Here is a 12,673-nt window from a genome sequence, read left to right on the forward strand (position 1 = left end):
TAAGCAACTCAGACAAACTAAACAGTATTTGACCACAAGCAAACTGCCCAAACAGCCGCTTAATGAGCAGCAGATGAATCAGATTGTCATTGTCCATGGGATAGTCTATTTCCTGTCCATTTCCATCCTCCAGTGATGATGACTAATCTACTGTATATATCAGCGTTTCAACTTTTATTCAACTAGTAATGCAATTCTGAATGGTTGAAAAGGTGGAATGAACTTCAATGCAATAAGTGCAGGTTGTCATTTCAATTTTAGTGAGTTGATTTTTTTTTTTTTTTTTTCTTTAGGGAAAACAATGGCGTATAGTGCAAAACATGACCAAAACTGTTTGACACTTCCATCTTTATACATGGTGACATTTACATCAGCAGAATTAACAACAACGTTCTCTACTTTACAGGAAACCGAATGTTTAAGGTCAGTGGCCTTAGCCATCCTTCAAATTGAGCCCTATTTCTTTATGTAATCTTAAGGACTACGTTTTGTTTTTAAACAAGTAGTGTAATGACATCTGAATGGTCACTGAGGGAAAAGATCAGTGGCATGCAGATCAGTCCTCAATGAAACTGATTTGGTTTACTGTCTGTTTAACAGTTTTATTGGCTCTTTGTAGACAGCAGTGATGTGAGAACAGGAGCCATGCTGCACATTACCACTTATTATGAAACATTAGGAATGCTTTGTTATTTTCAACAAAGAAATATCTAAATACAGACTTATCTACAGATGTACATATGAATTTTACTGGCACAGTGGCCAGGTCAGAGGTTTTGATTTATAAAATGAAGGTGGTCTTTTTAAGCAACCTTATCAGGCAGTGTAAGCAGGAAAGTACAATGTCAAAGCGGTAACATGTCAACGTTTCCTTGTAAAGAGAGTTCTCTGTCTAACAACAGAAATAGAAATCTAGCAATACGGCATAGCAAATGATAGTTAGCTACAGGATCCCACTTATTACAACATACAAATAAAAAATGTAATTTGTTACAATTATTTTAGAATTGTACCTACATTATCTTAAAGCTTCTGCCAAAAAAAAAAAAAGTCAATTAAATGTACAAAACAATCATCCCAACAACAAGATGAACACTGCAACAATATCACTGTAATATTAATCATGATGTTCTCTGAGCTCATTTTCACTACAATCTATTACTGAGATGCAAGATGACGACAGTTGTGTGATACGAGAGACATGACTTTAGAGTGCAACAGCTGGGCTACGCAAGTAAAAATCCAATCTTCCCCATAGATCTTTTTTTTTCTTCCATTTTTAATTTTAAACAACAATCAGCAACAAACATATTCACACATCAACACACCCAATAACACAGCACACATACGGACATTGTGCTTTTACATTGTGTACATATTTATAAAGGGAAAAAAAATAAAGAATAACATCAGTAAATCATAAGCAAAACCTGACACCAGCATCAGTTCTTCCACTTACAGTTATAATTGGTTTTGAAGATAATTTATGAAAGGACGCCACATGACAGTGAACTTAGATCTGGAGCCCCTTAAATTAAGCCTTATTTTTTCTAAACTTCAGGATTGTAAAACATCTTGGGCCCACTGTTTAAAAAAAGGGGGAAAGGACTGTTTCCAAAAAATTAAAATTAAGCGCCTTGCCAACAATGAAGTAAGAATATACAGTCCAATTCACTTTTTGACAAAGTATTTTTTTCACACACAATGCCAAAGATAGCAGTTAAAGGATTTGCACAAACATCTTTACTAAATATTCTAGAATAAGATACAAAAATCTACGTCCAAAAAACAGATAGACAAGGACATAACCAAAACATATGGGCTATTGGCTAATGTATCAGGGGATTGCTTACATCTTGTAAAGGTGGTGTCAACAAAGGAATACATCTTTGCCAGCTTGGCCTTAGATAGATGAAGTCTATGTACCACTTTGAATTGAATAAGGCTGTGGTTAGCACAGATAGAAGAGCCATGGATTCTACACTGAACATAATTATAAACGTAACACTTTTGTTTTTGCTAAAAAAAAGGTTGTTGATTGTGGCCTGTGGAATGTTGGTGCACTCCTCTTCAATGGCTGTGTGAAGTTGCTGGATATTGGCAGGACCTGGAACACACTGTCATATACGCCGATCCGGAGCATCCCAAACATGCTCAATGGGTGACATGTCCGGTGAATATGCTGGCCATGCAAGAACTGGGATGTTTTCAGCTTCCAGGAATTGTGTACAGATCCTTGCAACATGGGGCCGTGCATTATCATGCTGCAACATGAGGTGATGGTCGTGGATGAATGGCACAACAATGGGCCTCAGGATCTCGTCACGGTATCTCTGTGCATTCAAAATGCCATCAGTAAAATGCACCTGTGTTCGTTGTCCATAACATACGCCTGCCCATACCATAACCCCACCGCCACCATGGGCCACTCGATCCACAATGTTGACATCAGCAAACCGCTCACCCACACGACGCCATACACGCTGTCTGCCATCTGCCCTGTACAGTGAAAACCGGGATTCATCCGTGAAGAGAACACCTCTCCAGAGTACCAGATGCCATCAAATGTGAGCATTTGCCCAGTCAAGTCGGTTACGACGACGAACTGCAGTCAGGTCGAGACCCCAATGAGGACAACGAACATGCAGATGAGCTTCCCCGAGATGTTTTCTGAGTTTGTGCAGAAATTCTTTGGTTATGCAACCCGATTGTTGCAGCAGCTGTCCGTGTGGCTGGTCTCAGACGATCTTGGAGGTGAAGATGCTGGATGTGGAGGTCCTGGGCTGGTGTGGTTACACGTGGTCTGCGGTTGTGAGGCCGGTTGGATATACTACCAAATTCTCTGAATTTGGAGACAGCTAATGGTAGAGAAATTAACATTCCGTTCACGGGCAACAGCTCTGGTGGACATTCCTGCAGTCAGCATGAATGAATGTATTTGGGATGCTCTGGATCTGCGTATATGACAGCGTGTTCCAGGTCCTGCCAATATCCAGCAACTTCGCACAGCCATTGAAGAGGAGTGGACCAACATTCCACAGGCCACAATCAACAACCTTTTTTATTTTTATTTTTTCAGGGAGGTCCATGCATTTTTTGGTGCATCTTTGCTCTGGGTCGTCAGGAAAAAGTTGATCAATAGGGTTTGGATCAGGAAGGGAAGGAAAATAAATATTTTTTTTACGTGTGAAATCACGTACCTGTAGATATCTGAAAAAGTGGGCTTTATTTAAATTGAGATTCTAATTGCGCAAAAGACAAGAAGCTACCATCAGCAAAAAGATCTTTAAATGTTAAGATACCTTTTTCTTGCCAAAGCAAGAATGCCTGGTCATTTAGAGGCTGAGTGAATCTATGATTTCTGGCAACTGGGGCACAGATTGAACCCCTCTGCCATCCAAAATATTTGCGAATTTGGGCCCAAATCTGGACGGAGTTCCATACCATAGGGTGCAACGAGTGAGAGTCTAGACCTAGTGGTAAGGGTGAGAATAGGAGGGCTGAGAGTGAGAAAGTAAGGCAGGCTGAGGATTCTATCCGGACCCAGTCTGGTGAGTGGTTTATGAAATGTGAATCTTGCCAGTAAGTCAGAGCTCTTAGGTTACAAGCCCAATAATACAACTGAAAATTTTTTATTTGAAAAAGAGTCTGGGGGGGTTCTTGTTTCAAAGATAAGAGGAGATTATCTTGTTTAAATAAGCATAGTGCGGTCATAACATGAGGGAGAGAATTATGTGCGATTGCAATAAATAGTAGCAGATTGTAAGCTTGGAGCGTGCTCTGCCTCACTGTTGTGACGTTTTGAGGTTTTTGAGTTCTGTTTTATGAATCTGTTTCTATGTTTTCAGTTTCTGTGATCCGTTTTCCCCTGTCTTTTGTGATTTTGGTTTAGTCCTGTTTTCCCCGGTCTGTTTTATTAGTTCATTTGTGTCAGCTGTGTCTTGTTAATCATCCTGTTTGCCTGTGTATATATACCCCAGTGTTTTACTCAGTCTTGGTCTGTCGTCGTCAGATTATGGTTGTCTTTGTATGGTTAATGTTTGATTCCTGGAGTTTTGTCTTTTGATTTTGTAATCTGAAACCATTTCAGTTCTAATAAATAAATACTTTGTTTTTGAATTACTTAAACCTCGTCTCAGCATCCTGCCTGTTACAACCCTGACAGAACGACAGACCCTAACAAAAAAGAAAATGTGCTGGGATCAACTCACAGGGGTAATTAAGGAGAGCCACGACCTGCTGGAGTATACGGTGAAGTTTAGTGATATGGCTAAAGACTGGAATGTATGTGATGAAACCATTATCACAGCATATATGATTGGTGCTGTAAGCGTCGATCCTCGTCCACTCCCCGATTTCTCGGGGTTGAGCTGGAGGGAAGCTGTTGCCATCTGCTGGGAAAGTTTTACCCCCCAGTACGCCTCACATCCAGCCAACCCAACCGATTTAGTTCCAGTGCCAGTTCCAGTGCCTGAGCCGGTGGTGCCAGTTCCAAGTCTTGTTCCGAAGCCTGTTCCGAGCCCAGCACATTTTAAAAAGATCACCTGGCCCAGAGCACGAAAACTTATTTCTAATAGTGCTGATCTTGGGTCTAAAATGTTTGACCCACCTTGGGTATCCGTTCGGAGAGCACGCAAGTTTTTTCCACATACCACCAGATCTACTGATCCTCTCATCAGCCCAGCCGAACCTGAGCCTGAATCTGAACCAGTGATGTCTGTTCTTGAGTCTGAGCCGGTGGTGTCTGTTCCTGAGTCTGAGCCGGTGGTGTCTGTTCCTGTTCCTGAGCCGGTGATGTCTGTTCCTGAGCCCGAGCCGGTGGTGTCTGTTCCTGAGCCCGAGCCGGTGGTGTCTGTTCCTGTTCCTGAGCCGGTGGTGTCTGTTCCTGAGTCTGAGCCGGTGGTGTCTGTTCCTGTTCCTGAGCCGGTGGTGTCTGTTCCTGAGCCCGAGTCGGTGGTGTCTGTTCCTGAGTCTGAGCCGGTGGTGTCTGTTCCTGTTCCTGAGCCGGTGGTGTCTGTTCCTGAGTCTGAGCCGGTGGTGTCTGTTCCTGAGACTGAACCAGTGATGTCTGTTCCTGAGTCTGAGCCGGTGGTGTCTGTTCCTGTTCCTGAGCCGGTGATGTCTGTTCCTGAATCTGAACCAGTGATGTCTGTTCCTGAGTCTGAGCCGGTGGTGTCTGTTCCTGAGACTGAACCAGTGATGTCTGTTCCTGAGACTGAACCAGTGATGTCTGAGCCGGTGGTGTCTGTTCCTGAGACTGAACCAGTGATGTCTGTTCCTGAGACTGAACCAGTGATGTCTGTTCCTGAGTCTGAGCCGGTGATGTCTGTTCCTGAGACTGAACTGGTGATGTCTGTTCCTGAGCCCGAGCCGGTGGTGTCTGTTCCTGAGCCCGAGCCGGTGGTGTCTGTTCCTGTTCCTGAGCCGGTGGTGTCTGTTCCTGAGTCTGAGCCGGTGGTGTCTGTTCCTGAGCCTGAGCTGGTGGTGTCTGTTCCAGAGCAAGAGCCAGAACCTGTCAATTTCCCCATTAAAATTTTGGGGGGGCGCATACCTGCTAAGGGAACAGCGGAGGGTTCTCTGACGCGGTTCCCAATACCACCATGGCCACCTGAAAAAATAGCTCCACCATGGCCACCTGAAGGGTCATCTCCACCATGGCCACCTGAAGGGTCATCTCCACCATGGCCACCCGAAGGGTCATCTCCACCATGACCACCTGAAGGGTCATCTCCACCATGGCCACCCGAAAGGTCATCTCCACCATGGCCACCTGAAGGGTCATCTCCACCATGGCCACCTGAAGGGTCATCTCCACCATGGCCAACTGAAGGGTCATCTCCATCATGGCCACGCCCACAGCCTGCTCCATCATGGCCACGTCCACAGCCTGCTCCATCATGGCCACGACCACAGCATGTTCCGCCCTGGTCTCCTGACCAACCTGCATCCGTCTGGATCGTCCTGGAGTCTAGGATGCCCACCCTCCCACCCTTTTGGATGTTTTATACGGCGCGAGGACGCGCCTTTGGGGAGGGGGGAGGTACTGTGACGTTTTGAGGTTTTTGAGTTCTGTTTTATGAATCTGTTTCTATGTTTTCAGTTTCTGTGATCCGTTTTCCCCTGTCTTTTGTGATTTTTGGTTTAGTCCTGTTTTCCCCGGTCTGTTTTATTAGTTCATTTGTGTCAGCTGTGTCTTGTTAATCATCCTGTTTGCCTGTGTATATATACCCCAGTGTTTTACTCAGTCTTGGTCTGTCGTTGTCAGATTATGGTTGTCTTTGTATGGTTAATGTTTGATTCCTGGAGTTTTGTCTTTTGATTTTGTAATCTGAAACCATTTCAGTTCTAATAAATAAATACTTTGTTTTTGAATTACTTAAACCTCGTCTCAGCATCCTGCCTGTTACAACCCTGACAACTGTCCCCAAAATATTTTTATTCTTTCCTTTTTAACGTCATGCCAGCTTCTATGGCTATGTTCATGGCGAGATTCAGTTTTAGTTATTCAAAAATAAAAATAAATAATATCCTTAAGATATATATTTTTTTTCTAAAAACCTTAAGACTAAATTTTAATTTATTTGGTTAATTTTTTTTCAAAAGTATCAACAGAATAAAACAAGTTTCTCAGAGGGGTAGATGTATTACAGTCCAATAAAATAAACGTAACGTAAAGGTAAAATATATTGTTTCATTATACATAATCAACATGTTTAAATCAATAGTTCTATATTTATCCATCTTTTTTTATTTTGGTCATGCCATTTGCAGTGCTTCATGGATTGTAGTTCTTTCCCTCAATGAAGCCATTAAACACAGTCTTGTACAGTTAGTCCTTTTGTCTGATTTTAAAATACTTTTTGGCTTCAAATCAAAGTTTGTAATGTTGTGATTCCCCTCGTAGCTGGTTGGTTTTTGGTCAATTTTCGGAAACAAGATCACTGTAATAGTGGGTGGGCACTGTGGAGCACCGGTTTTAGTCACGTGGATAAGCGGGCTGATACACAATTGCCATGGGCGACCATAATACACAACATCTGACAGCTGGATGGCACAACTGACCAATCAGAACTAGTCTTCACATAATAACTCAATTTATTAACTTGGTACTGTTTAAACTTTGACACAAAATCAGTGTTAAATAACTGTAATTTCTTAAAGTCCCCCTGTAGTCAATAATTGTATCCCTTAAAACTCATCTTTGACCACCAAAATTACATACCTTTGCCTCATTTACTATGGGTGTTTCTATGAATATGCTAATTAGCCCCAGCTCAACTCACTATCACTCCAACTCAGAGATCCACTCGTTGACGATCACATGTTGACGTGATTGGTTGCAAGGTATTTTGTGACGTCAGAAACACCAGTGATTTCAAACAGCGTTTTGAGACTGTCTTTGGTTCACTGCAGTTTTAAGGAGAAAATAATCAGCAATGGTGTTGACTTATGAATTTGCACATGGTTTGTCTTTAAAGCATACTAAAAAACACCACATAGAGATATACACAACATTAAAATTTAGATTTTCACCACAGGGGGACTTTAAAACATGCTTGACACCATTGTATAGCATACAACATTATGCTGAAGATGCTCTATCCATAAACATGATTGAAACTATATAGGTTATATTACATAACTGAACCTTCAAAATCTCTCTTCTTGTTCCTGAGATACTCTCATCTGCTTGAATGACTGAATCATAAAACAACCTGCAGCAGGAGATTCCTTTCAGATGATGCTACCCAGAGACTGCACTGTAAAATAAACTCGCAGATGATTAAAAAAACAGTTGCTGCTGTATTTTGCTCTCCCACCTTCTGAACAGCTTTGAGATTTCTCATAATTGTAAGGTGGAAATGCTTTGGTCTTGTTACACTGTTTGCATTAAACGGACACATATACATTCTGTTGTTTTCCAGAACGTTGTGTCATTTTACATCAGATACAATATCTGTTCACTTTTGATTATCTGTTTTTCTCAGTCACAAACCAGTCATTGGTGACTATAGCTGCAGTAACACCCTTTCACATATCAAACAGGAAATGACACGGACTGAAGTGTTATTGCTCAGAGTTCACACATTGGGGATCAGAGACTGTGTGGAGAAGTTGAAATGTCTCACTTCGTGGTTAGAGGGATCTGCTCCCTAAAGTGCCATCAGTGAATGATGAAACTCTGGGACACACAAACTCCTACACCAACTATCTGAGGAACAGAACTGAATGTAGAAAGATGTTCCATGAGGAGAAGTTCAAAGTCTTAGAGAAAAACATGCAAGCTGGCGATTTACTCAACCAAAGAAAATATGTGTATAGCTCTATGAGCACAAATGTCGGATACCATGACCAAAGAATTTAGCGAATAAGCTTCATAAACCACAAAAGAACAAAAATGCCTTCCAAGAAAGCCCATCAAATTGTGTCTGAAAGTCAAATAACTTACTTATTTGTGTAAGATCAAGATCAAATTAAGTAACCATGCATGCAACCATGCATTTAAAAAAACGAATCAAATGTATACATTTATTTAATATAGCAGTATTTGCAGAAAAGCCACCAGACAAAGATGATTCAAAAATATTGTTTTGGAAAACTTCACACAAAACAATTTGAAATAGCTAAAGATAGTAATATAAATGTAATATAAAAAGTCAATGCTAACAACAACAGACATTTTTATTTTAAATTTTATTTTAAAGATTTTAACTTCTACAAACAAAAAGTTATTTTAGTCACACAAAGTCCATGGATCTGCTTTATCTGTCCCTGCCAGTCTAATGACAACAAAGCCCATCAGCAATCTGTCTTCTCAGTCTCAAAACTAATGTTTAATCAAATGGTCAATCACTCACCAAAATATAATTTATCAAACAAATGCACATTGCTGATACGAGATCTGATTCCATCAATTACTATGAACCAATACTAATTACTATGAGTCTACCTTAGGAAAGAATCATCTGCAGTGGTTGTCACAATAAATTACCACATGGAGAACTAAACGATCATTCATTCAGGTCTGAAAGAAATATCTTACTAACACTATAAAAATGCAAAGCACATATATTTTGTTGAGGTGAACAACCCACTCCGTCTGTGGGAATGAGAAAGGATGGTATGTGCTTCAGAAGTACCTCTCTCCTATAGGAACAGGTAAACCCACGCCAAGCACAGAAACAGATTTATCTCTGTCCAGAAAAAGTGCTGCCCACACTGACTGAGACTAGACAGGTGGTTGAGCCTCTCTCTAAATGTCAGCTATTTAGCTTTCAGAAAGAGCACTTCAGTTAGCCTGATGGATTAATTGTTTATGTATCAACCGTTATACAAAGAGCTCTACCATGCAGCTGAAAAGGCATTTAAAACCGGATGAACTGCCATGCTTGTTCAGTTTATCCTGGTCACCATGAAATCAAATATTTTTTACATAATATTGCAGTATTTATTATAAATTATTTATTTGTGCACACCATTATTATTATTTTTTAAATTTCATGTGCTCTCATCATCTTTAATCAACATAACTTCCCCACCCTCTTGCAGTGACATCTCTTCTCTTCTCTGATGACGTGTTTACTGGCGCGAGGGCGGGACAACCTGTCATTCACAAGAGATCGACCAATAGCAAACCACAACCATCCAATTAATTTCCGACGGACAAAATCAAATCCCACCCTACACTTTGTCTTGTTTGAGAAGCCGTTTCACTCGGATATATGTCACAATAGGCAAAAACACACAATCACAACATCTGTTTCATGCCGACTTTAAGATTTAAAAAAGACGTCTTGATGGTTAGTTAAGCTAGTTAGAAGCAGTATTTAAAGCATGGTGCTTGCAAGGGCCATCTGGATTTGATTTTTTTTCTAATTAACTACATTAACTTATATGGTTGTGGAGGGAAAAAAAGGTTGCGGGAATATAAACATCTAAAAGTAATATCAAAATATGAACAGACTAGACTAACTGATATAAATGTTTATTGTTCCTTCAGAATATTTGACTCTTCTGACGGTGCAAAAGAAAAGGCAATAAAACTCTATCTAATTTTCAAATATCAAAGGCTGACATTTTTCACACATCAAATGGGACGCACTATAAAAAGACAGAAAAAAACAATCCTAATGTGCTTTGTTCGAAACAAGACACTTCAAAACGAAGGAATAAAATCCACAAAAGAACTTAAATGAGTGTGATTCACTAGCTTTGCTTTTTTCCTCCTCTGATCTGTCACCACCATCATCACAAATTCGATTTAATTCTGTTCTAACTGTGCTTACTGTCATTATGCTGCCTTTTTCCTACTGTGTGTGTGTGTGTGTGTGTGTGTGTGTGTGTGAGTGTGTTATTCAGGTACAGGGACAAAATGTCCCCACATCTATGGCAATATCCGAAATCCTTGTACTTGTGGGAACATTTTTTGGTCCCCATGAGGAAAACATCTTATAAATCACACTAAATTATGTTTTTTGATAATATATACATTCAGAAAGTTTTCTGTGATGGTTAGGATTAGTGTACGTAGATAGAATATACAGTGTGTACAGTATAAAAGTCATTATGTCTGTGGAATGTCCCCATAAAACATATGGAAACCCAACATACGTGTGTGTGTGTGTGTGTGTCTGTGTGTGTGTGTGTGTTGTATACACTCTAAAAACTCCTGGGTTAAAAAGGGACCAACTAATTAATGGGTTATTTCAACTCAGAAAATTGGGTTTAAAAAAAAACAACATCTGGGTAGAAATAACCCAAAAATTAGTTGATCCTTTTTTAACCCAGGAGTTGGGTTACTATCCCAGTATGCCTTATTTCAGAAAATAAAACTTTGTTTTACATTATATTACACACTTCGAGCACTTTTACATTTTTATTGCATTAAATTAAAATCTATATGAAAAAACACACACTTGGACATGTTTATTTTCCTATTTATTTTAGGTCACACTGTAATAACAATATTAGAAATAAAAATTTGAAAAAACAATTCTCTGAAGAGCCTCAGGAATTTAAGCCTGGGGCCAACTTTGGGGACAAGATTTTTGATAGTGTCCTCATCAAAGAGAAGAAATGCCTCCTCATCTATGTCTTCATCTGAAAGACAGAAAACAAGACAACATGAGTATTGTTAATAAGTTGAGACAATTGTGAACCACTCACCAGACACCCTTTCATTATCAAGCTTTTTTTTCTTTTCTTACGTGGCCCAAATTGCTAGTTAACTAATGTGGTTCTTTTGCAGCATTAACATTACCCATTTTGTGTGAATGACAGTCTGTCCATCTTTTCTTTCATTAAAAAGTGTAATGACATCAATTCAAAGGTGAATATCTGGCCCATTCTTATGCATAACAGCTTAAAGACAAGGCACAAGAATCTTTTAGGGTTGTGCATACCCCACTGTCGAAGAAGTTGTGACTTTCACAAAATCTTGCACTGACACATTTAAGTCTTTAAAAAAAAAAAAAAAATAGAGAGATATGATATAAGGGCAATAAGAGTAAAATGCTCACCTCTAAAATTCTCTATCAGCTCAGACAGCAGCCACTCAGTTAGCTTATCAGCGACAAAACTGTCCATTCAAAATTGACCTGGAGAAAACATAGCAATATAGAGGTTAGCAAAAATTTGAAGACTTGACCCGCTTCTTTAACTCTCACTACTTCAGCCAGTAGAGCACTGTATAATATGATAAGCACGGCGCAGCTGGTAAACATAACTCAACTGTTGCCTCGTCGCTCTGTAGCCGCGGCTATGGGGCTCGCACACCGGACAAGAAGCACCGCGTCGCGGACGAGAAGCGCAGTGCTGCGTCTTTAAAATTCGAACACATTATTGTCTATGAGTGTACACACACCGGCGGCGCCATCCGGCGTCTGTCCGCGGCACCCAGCAATGGCTCAGGACCGTGTTCAAAATCGCGTCCGGTGTGCGATAACATTACCTCGAGTTGTTCTAGATGTTGTCGTGATAGCCGCGGCTACATGCCAACCACAGAATTACCACAGCTAACGCCAGTCTCAACGTAGCAACGTATTATTTTTTTTAGCAAATGGTGCTAAACTAGCAACAGGGACATGGACACAGAAAAGTTTACATTACATCAACACTGAAAATACTCTCTTACCTTAAATATAGATTAAGTTGCACCGATGAAGCACAGGCCAAAACGGATCGAGTGCGGAGCGACGTTATTTCAAACGACTGTTGTGAGAAAATTCCAGAACAACTGCGGGCGGGCGAGAGAGAGAGAGAGAGAGAGAGAGAGAGAGAGAGAGAGAGAGAGAGAGAGAGAGAGAGAGAGAGAGAGAGCCAACCCTATAACCCAGAACATGGGTTACTCTTTGAAAAATAACCCAGAAACCCATAATTTTAACCCAACACAAATAACCCAGAAAGTGGGTTGAAGAAATAACCCAGGAGTTTTTAGAGTGTATTATTACATTGTAATAAAGGTATAATTACACATGTATTATTACATTGTAATAAAGGTATAATAACACAATGTACACTCAAAAAAAATGCTGGGTTGTTTCTGTAAACAAATTGTTGGTTTGATTGTGCTGGGTCAAAAAGTTGGGTTGTTTGGGGTCCTGTAAACACATTATTGGGTTGCTCATGCTGGGTCAAATGAGTTGTAAGGGGGTCATTCACAAATAAACCGCTG

At 40.3% G+C, this 12,673-nt stretch overlaps 1 long non-coding RNA gene across 1 annotated transcript; it reads right to left on the bottom strand.

Annotated features, from left to right (window-relative positions):
• Positions 1-10,921: 10,921 nt before the first annotated feature.
• LOC311091544 lies at positions 10,922-12,114 on the bottom strand. Its single transcript, XR_014608116.1, has 2 exons — positions 11,520-12,114; positions 10,922-11,100 (listed from the first exon to the last, which is right to left on the bottom strand). It is a non-coding gene; the product is annotated as an uncharacterized lncRNA (long non-coding RNA).
• Between the last annotated feature and the right edge of the window lie 559 nt (positions 12,115-12,673).

This window comes from Abramis brama, assembly GCF_963993115.1.
Source record: "Abramis brama genome assembly, chromosome: 10".
Taxonomy (NCBI): domain Eukaryota; kingdom Metazoa; phylum Chordata; class Actinopteri; order Cypriniformes; family Leuciscidae; genus Abramis; species Abramis brama.